The sequence below is a fragment of the Palaemon carinicauda genome, chromosome 20 (assembly GCF_036898095.1).
Source record: "Palaemon carinicauda isolate YSFRI2023 chromosome 20, ASM3689809v2, whole genome shotgun sequence".
NCBI classification, from domain to species: Eukaryota; Metazoa; Arthropoda; class Malacostraca; order Decapoda; family Palaemonidae; genus Palaemon; species Palaemon carinicauda.
Window position 1 is genome coordinate 42100573 of NC_090744.1, and position 8201 is coordinate 42108773.

The 8201-nt window shown below is 47.8% G+C and overlaps 2 protein-coding genes across 4 annotated transcripts in view; both read right to left on the reverse strand.

The window, feature by feature from the left end:
* The window catches only part of LOC137660300 (uncharacterized), a 70238-nt gene extending 66948 nt beyond the window's left edge, over positions 1-3290 (reverse strand). Inside the window, exon 1 of the mRNA XM_068395093.1 lies at positions 3266-3290. The gene's annotated coding sequence lies outside the window, so the exon portion shown is untranslated. The remainder of the gene's footprint in view (positions 1-3265) is intronic.
* Positions 1-8201, reverse strand: part of Coq8 (ubiquinone biosynthesis protein COQ8, mitochondrial) — a 129176-nt gene that overhangs the window by 8479 nt on the left and 112496 nt on the right. The window lies entirely within an intron of this gene.

The window sequence follows — 8201 nt, forward strand, 5'->3', positions numbered from 1 at the left end:
CAGGTACTTCCTCGAAGTCGGATGGATGGGGACATGGAAATATGTGTCCTGCAAGTCGAGGGACACCATCCAGTCCCCTGGACGTACTGACGCCAGCACCGACTGAGTCGTCTTCATGGAGAACTTTGTCTTCTCCACAAATACGTTGAGAGCGCTGACATCCAGGACGGGTCTCCATCCGCCCGAGTTCTTGGGGACCAGAAACAGGCGATTGTAAAAGCCTGGGGAGGATAGATCCCGAACCGGTTCTATCGCCCCCTTGTCTAGCATTTGGTCGACAAGGTCTACTACGGCCTTCTGTTTCCCCGGATCTGAGTACCGGGCTACTAAGACCAGCGGAGCATCTGCGAGAGGAGGTTTTTTCAGAAAGGGGATCTTGTATCCTTCCTTGATGACTGAGAGGGACCAAGTGTCCGCCCCTCTCCTCTTCCAAGACTGCCAAAAACCTGACAGTCTTGCGCCTACTGTCTGGAGGAGACGAACTTCATTTTCTGGAGCGAGGTCTGAAAGAACCCCTGGTAGATCTTGGTCCTGATTCTTGCCTTCTCCCTCTAAAATCTGGTCTTGAAGTAGTCCTGCCCCGAAAGGGCTGCTGGAATCTCCTTTCCTCCCGTTTCAAAGAAGGAGGGGCTGCCAAGGGCTTCGAGCAGAACGAGATAAAAGGTCTTGGGTGGCTTTTTGGGCCAGAGAAAGCGTAATGTCATTAACCAGGGACTCGGGAAAAAGATGTTGAGAGAGGGGGGCGTAAAGAAGCTCAGACTTTTGTGCATTGGTAACAGACCTAGAAGCAAAAGAGCAAAGCAGAGCTCTCTTCTTTAGGACCCCAGCTGAGAACAGAGCAGCCAACTCATTTGTCCCATCTCTGAGGGCCTTATCCATACAGGACATGATACTGGTAAGGTCCCTAGATCCTTCCATCTGTTCAGTTTTCCTTGCGAGAGTCCCAAGCGACCAGTCTAGGAAACTAAAAACCTCAAAGGCTCTAAAAATACCTTTGACGAGATGATCCAGCTCCGACATCGACCACATGACTTTGGCTGAGTTGAAAGCATGCCTTCTAGCAGAGTCCACTAAACCAGAGAAGTCACCCTTGGAGGAGGAAGGCACTCCCAGACCCAAAGGTTCTCCAGTTGCATACCACATACCCGCTCTTGAAGCAAGACGAGCTGGTGGAAAAGAGAAGGAAGTCTTAACTGTTTGTCTCCGCTCCATCATCCAGTCATCAATCTTCGTGAGAGCCTTCTTTGCGGAGATAGACAGCTTCATCTTGATGAAGGCCGACTGTTTCTTGGCCTTCTTTCTGTTAAATTGAGACTGAGGAGATTGAGAGGCAGCAGGTTGGAATTCCTCTCCAAAAAGTTCAAGAAGGGAGCGAGAGAGAACTTTGTAATCTCCCACAGCGTCGGCAGGATTATCATCGTCATCAGAAACATCCTCGAGGTCCTGATCCACATCTGCAATATCCTCCGAAAGAGAAGAAGGATCCTTAGAACCCGACAAGGGCAAATCAAAGGCATCATCCTGCAAAAGACGGGTTGCATCCTGGAGTCCCGCGCTAGAAGAATCCTTGGGACGAGAGGCAGTATCGTCCCGAAGAGGCAGGGTGGTATCGCCCTGGGACCGAGAACGAGAGGCAGAGACGTTCTGACGTCGAGAGCGAGAGGCGGTATCGTCGTGGCGGCGAGAATGAGAGGCGGTATCGTCGTGGCGTCGTGAACGAGAGGCGGTATCGTCGTGGCGTCGTGAACGAGAGGCAGTATCGTCGTGGCGTCGAGAACTAGGGTCGGTATCGTCGTGGCGTCGTGAACGAGAGGAGGTATCGTCGTGGCGAAGCGAACGAGAGGAGGTATCGTCGTGGCGAAGCGAACGAGAGGAGGTATCGTGCTGGTAACGTGAACGGGAGGCGGTATCGTCTTGGCATCGAGAACGAGAAGCAGCATCGTTCGATAAGGTATCGTCCCGGTATCGAGAACGAGAAAACGTATCGCCCTGGTATCGCGAAGAAGTATCGCCTGGCGAAAGCACACATTCCTCATCCCGGCGTAGAGAGGGAGAAGTTTTCTTTAAAGAAGAACTCCGTTCTCTCTTAGAAGCAGACTTCTTAATCGGTAACGAGTCGTCTTTACGTCTGTCAGACTGGGCGTGAGGGCGGCTAAAGGCTTGCACTAAAGTCAAAAGTTGTTCCTGCATGACAGACATAAAGGATTTAGCAACATCAGCTGGGTCTTGCAGCCCCGAAGGGGAGGGCTGACGAATAACACTCGTAGAAGGGGGAGGATCTTCGGCAGTAGGCTTCGCCCTTTTCACAGGCACGGAGTCGAAATCATCCTCCGACGGACAAGGTTCATAACTGCTAGAACCGGGAGAGAAAGAACGAGACCGTTCGTCGCGGTTCCATCTCCTCTTAGTAGGTCTTGAAGCTTCAAACTTCCATTTACGTCAGGACGAATTCGGAGAAGAAAACAACACATCCGACACGTCTTTCCCGTGACGGTCAAGAGCAGCCTGGGAATCGACAACAGTACTGTCTGAGGCGACGGCTGACCGAGGGTACGTACCTCTCACCCCCTTTCGGTCATCGACGTACCTTCTCCCTTGGTCCTGGGAGCTTGGTAGAGGTCTAGGCCTAGGGGTATGACAGATTCGGTCAGTCGCCACCTCCACTGCACTAACACAAGCACTTTCACTTTCTTTACCTTTAAAGGCCTCCAGTTGTTCTTTAATGGCCTTCAACTCGGCCGCCAGGCTAGCGTACCGAGGGTCATCCGTAGATACGGAACCTGTAGGAGGTGCAGGAGTTACTACCTCAAGGGAAGGATCAACTTCCAAAGAGGAATCAATAATAGGATCAATAGATAAATCTACGCTAAGTTCGTCTTCCTTACCACTAACAGACTTAGACTTAGACCTAGAAGCTCTCCTAACTCTATCGAGCTCTAGCTTACGCACATAGCGCTTCATAATTAACCAATCTTTCTCATCCAAAACCTTACATTCCCCACACCTATTATCAAGGGCACAAACAAAACCCCTACAATTAGAACAAACGGTGTGAGGGTCTACCGCCATTTTCGGTAGTCTCACCTTACATTCCTCATTCGCACAGATACAGTAATGACTCTTTTCACTCATAATGAAAAACAGCAAAAAAGCTAAGAGAAAACAAAATACAACGATCGCCAAAACCCCAAATCAGAGTACTTCACCAAAAAAGCAGACTGGTACACCGAGCAGGGAAAGCGAAGAAAAACTCTTAATGACGGACCAACGTGTTGTCGATCCGGCCGGCAGAGATGAACTGAAGAACAGAAAACGGGAATGATTCCTCCTACCACCCTTTAACGGGTGTTACCACCCAACCATCACAAGGCGGTTGCCTAGTTTAGAAAAATTCTGCCAAAATAGAGATAATTAGCTATGTATATATAACTGCCAGGTAAGTTCTATTCATAAAAATGACTTCTCATTACCGAATGACTGGACAACGAAATTTCACAAAACTATAAAGGGAAAGGAAACGCCGAGAGAGAGAGAGAGAGAGAGAGAGAGAGGAGAGAGAGAGAGAGAGAGAGAGGAGAGAGAGAGAGAGAGAGAGAGAGAGAGAATAAAGTGGATAAATAATGTACAAATGTATGACGAACATATTTGAAAACTATACAGGAAACGATATGAAGAGAGAGAGAGAGAGAGAGAGAGAGAGAGAGAGAGAGAGAGAGAGAGAGAGAGAGAGAGAGAGAGAGAGAGAGAGAGAGAGAGAGAGAGAGAGAGGGGGGGAGGGGAGAGACTTATCCCTTTCCTTTTGTTGCTTATCCAGGCGAAAGATTTACGATTGAAGATAAAAAGAACCCATTAGAATATTCAGTATTATGTAGCCATTTGAAATGAAATAATAGTAGTATTAATTGTTTTTTTTATTCAACCATTTAATTAATATCCCTACTTTTAACTATAATTACGAATTATAAGCATAAAGAAATTATATTAACTTTGAAAAATTATCATTAGTGAAATGACCGCTCAGGGCAAAAAAAAAAGCGTGACGGTACGTTAGCGGCAACCTGGTCCAGGGGGGACGCTTAGATGTTTTCTGGCAGAAAATTACGGTAGATTATCGTACAGCAGCCTAGTGCACACTTGTGCCTAGTGGCCGTGTTTACGTGTGGGAGTGTCATCATGGATATACAGTACTATACTGTAATTTTTAACTATTGCTAGATACTGTATCAAACCTTGAAAACTCTTTTTTGTTTTTTGTATCTATAGGAAATAATTCTACATCATTCGGAAAATACTGAAAACAGTAAGCTATGCATAGTACAGTAGTAAATACTACAGTCATAGAAAATTATCAAAACTTTAACAACTTTTTATTGTTTTATTTATCCATAAAAGAAATTTTGTACAGTATTTTATAAAAAAAATCTATAAGAAGGATTTCTTACAGTATTGTTAAGATAAAAGCTACAGTATATATATATATATATGTTTTATATATATATAATATATACATACATACATACATACATACACACATACATACACACACACAGTGTATATACAGTATATATATAGCTAGAAAGCTAGAAATGGAGTGAAAAAAAATTGACGGGTAGGTTGCTGTTTGCCGCCATGATGTGTTTCGAAATATACGAATTTCCAATTACACGAGGCCTTTCATCGACCAAATTCTCGCATAATTCGGGACCCTACTGTATATATATATATATATATATATATATATATATATATATATATATATATATATATATATATATATATATATATATATATATATATATATATATATATATATATATATATATATAATATATATATATGAAAAATTTTAAGTAATTTTTATTTTTCCTAACATACTTACCGAGAATTACCTCTTCGGAGGGTCCTTGGACCTCTCTCAATCTCGACCAAGATTTCCCGTGCTACCCCCCCCCTATCTCGCTCCCGATAGTTCCTACCCCCGCCGCCAGGATAATTCCTGCGGCCCGGATTAGGGCAGGTCACTGCTTTTCCCGGGACAGGATCTCATTAAGTCCTCCGTTTAGCCCGACTCGGCAATAGAAGAATGGCACTCGGGGACGGAAGGGAGGGACATTACTCAAGAGGTAATTCTCGGTAAGTATGTTAGGAAAAATAAAAATTACTTAAAATTTTTCATTTGTTCCGACACGAATACTTTACCTCGAATTACCTCTTCGGAGACTTACACTTTAGGAGGCGGGAGAGCCATTCTGCCACTTGGTTAGGCACATGGTGCCTGGAGGGCTACGTAATGCGGGGGTACAGAGAGCGGATAGGGGGTAGCAGGGAAAACTTACGCTTATAATTTTAGGGTTACCTCTTGACATTTTCTCTACTGAGTCTTCTCCTGACGAAGTAGGGATGAGACTATTCACTTGTTGGGGACGTCTTCCAGCCTGCCACTACACAGCTTGGAGGGCGGCGATGACTGTCCCAATGGAGAATCCATCCAAAGACTTTCTTGAGTAGTCTTTGAGTTAGTGGGCCGTGAAGGTCGACTGGTGTGACCAAGTGCCGGCCTGCAGGATCTGGCCCACTGCCATATTTCTCTCAAAGGCCAAGGAAGTGCTCAGGCCTCTGATGTCATGGGGACGGGGAGTGCCTGGTACTGCCACCTTGTCTTCATCATAAGCCCTAGTGATGACTTGTCTCAGCCAGAAGGAAATAGTGTTCTTGGACACTTGCTTCTTATTAACGCCTGAAGAGACGAAGAGGTTCTTGGCACCCGGACGGAGATGGGCCGTCCTTTCCAGGTATTTCCTGATCGTCCTGACCGGGCATAACTTCAGGTCGTCCGTATTGCCTGTCTTGGGGATGGCTGGAAAAGAGAAACCTTCAAACCTCGGGTCCCAGACTGCTGGGTTCTGAGTCTTTGCTACAAAGGAGGGTACGAACTTGAAAGATACCTCCTTCCACCCTTTGGAGTGTGCCACGTCGTAGGAGAGACCGTGGATCTCACCTACCCTCTTAGCCGAAGCTAAGGCTAGCAAGAAGACTGTCTTGAGGGTGAGACCTTTGTCCCCGATATCTCTGAGTGGTTCAAAGGTCGGACGACACAACATTTTCAGGACCTTGGCCAGGTCCCATCTAGGCACTCTCCTGGCTTGGGGAGGGCAGGATTGTTCGAAACTTCTAATCAGCATCCCTATGTGTCTTGAGGTCCCCAGGTCGATGCCTTTCAGGAGAAAGACTTGGCCTAAGGCTGCTCGTACTCCTTTAATAGCCGGGATTGGCATTCCTATTTTATCCCTAAGGTACACTAGAAAATCAGCTATGTCAGGGACCGAGGCTTTGAGAGGTCTTATTTGTTTTGTCGCGCACCATTTCGTAAAGGCGGCCCACTTCGCCTGGTAGACTACGGTAGAGGATTTTCTTAGGTATAGGGACATCCTCTTGGCTGTGGAGGAGGAGTACCCCTCCTTCTTCAGGAGTCGCTCGATAGTCTCCAGGCGTGAAGGCGAAGAGAGAGAGGGTTGTCGTGGAACCTGAGGAAGTGCGGTTGACTCAGTAGATCTGACCTGACGGACAGAGGCCACAGCGGTTGACTCGATAGGTCTTTAGGTCCGCGAACTACTCTCTCTGTCTAGCCACCAGGGCGCTACCAAAGTCATCTGTAGGCTTCGAGCCACCTTTATTCTGCTGAGCCCATGTCTTATCAGCGTGAAAAGGGGGAAAACGTACACATCCAGATTGTCCCACTTGTTCTGAAAAGAGTCTTCTAAGGAATCTTTCGGGGTCTGGTACAGGGGGGCAATAGACTGGGAGTTGGGCGTTGAGGTTGTTGCAAAGCGGTCAACCACCGGGGAGCCCCATCGTTGAATGATGAGCTTGGCTATTCCTGGGGGAAGGGACCATTTTGTCCCTACTATGTGGCCCATTCTGCTGAGGCCGTCGGCCAGGGCGATTTACTTTCCGGGAAAGAACCTTGCTAACATCACCCCTTGATTCCCTATCACTCAGTCGAGATTCTCTATGGTGAGATCGCCCAACTCCTTCGATTACAAGTACCCTGATTGTTTATGTATGCCATTACCGTGGTGTTGTCGCTCATCCACGCCACGGAGTTCCCCTTTAGCAGACTTGCGAAGTGTAGGCATGCCTTCTGGACTACTTCCAACTCCAGGACATTGTGTGGAGTTGTCTGTCCCCTTCCAACCAGGTCTCTCGTGCCGCTTCGTCGAGGGGAAGGGCTCCCCATCTCTGGTTGGAGGCGTCTGTGAACAGTAGGAACGGCTGACTAATGAGCCTGAGGTGTCATACCTTATTCTCCGAAGGGAAAAATTCTCCCCGAAAAAAGGTCTAATGTTATTCCCCAGTAGTTCATTCCGGTGGAAGGGGATAGATTTTGCTACTTCGGGTTGATTCAGTTCCCCAGATCCTTGCCAAACTGGAGGAGACTTCTCCCTTGTTCCTCCAAGAGGACCTTTGAGGCGGGAAGAAGCTACCAGCCGTCCAGGTATCTGCTAAGGCGAATGCCTCGTTCGTGGGCCCCCCTGCGACAGCCGTGGGGACTCTCACGAACACTTTGGGCGTTGTTGACAGACTAAAGAAAAAGGGGGTCCTGAATTGCAGGAACTGGGAACCCTATTTCACCCGGAGGAACCTCCGACCCGAGGTGTGGACCGGAATCTGGAAGTATGCGTCCTTGGGGTCGATGGAATTCTACAAGCTTTCTCCCTCAAGGACAGCAGGACCGAATTCTGCGTGTCCATTTAGAAGTCCGTCATCTTGACGAACCTGTTGAGAGCTGACAGATCTATAACCGGCCTCCCCCCCCCGGTCGCTTTCTCTGCCAGGAATAGTCGACTGTAGACACCTGGTCCTGGGAGAAGAACTTCTTCCATGGTACCCTTCTCTAGCATGGACAACACCTCCTCTTGAAGGGCGGTCCTCTTTAACGGGTCTTTAGGATCTAGCCATCTATCCGGTTGGCCGGAAAAGGCGTGGGTGGTTCCGTTAGGAATGGAAGTCCGTAGCCCTTCTTTAGTAAGGACACTGTCCAAGGTTCCGCTCCTTGAGCCCTCCATGCTTGCCAATGACGCCTGAGTCATCCTCCAACCCGAAGGTTGGGTGGGGATAGGGAGCCTCCCACTCTTCCCTTCTTCTAGAGGGGAGGCCTGACCTGCCTCCCCTAGAGGCGGGGTAACCCGACCTGAAGGAGC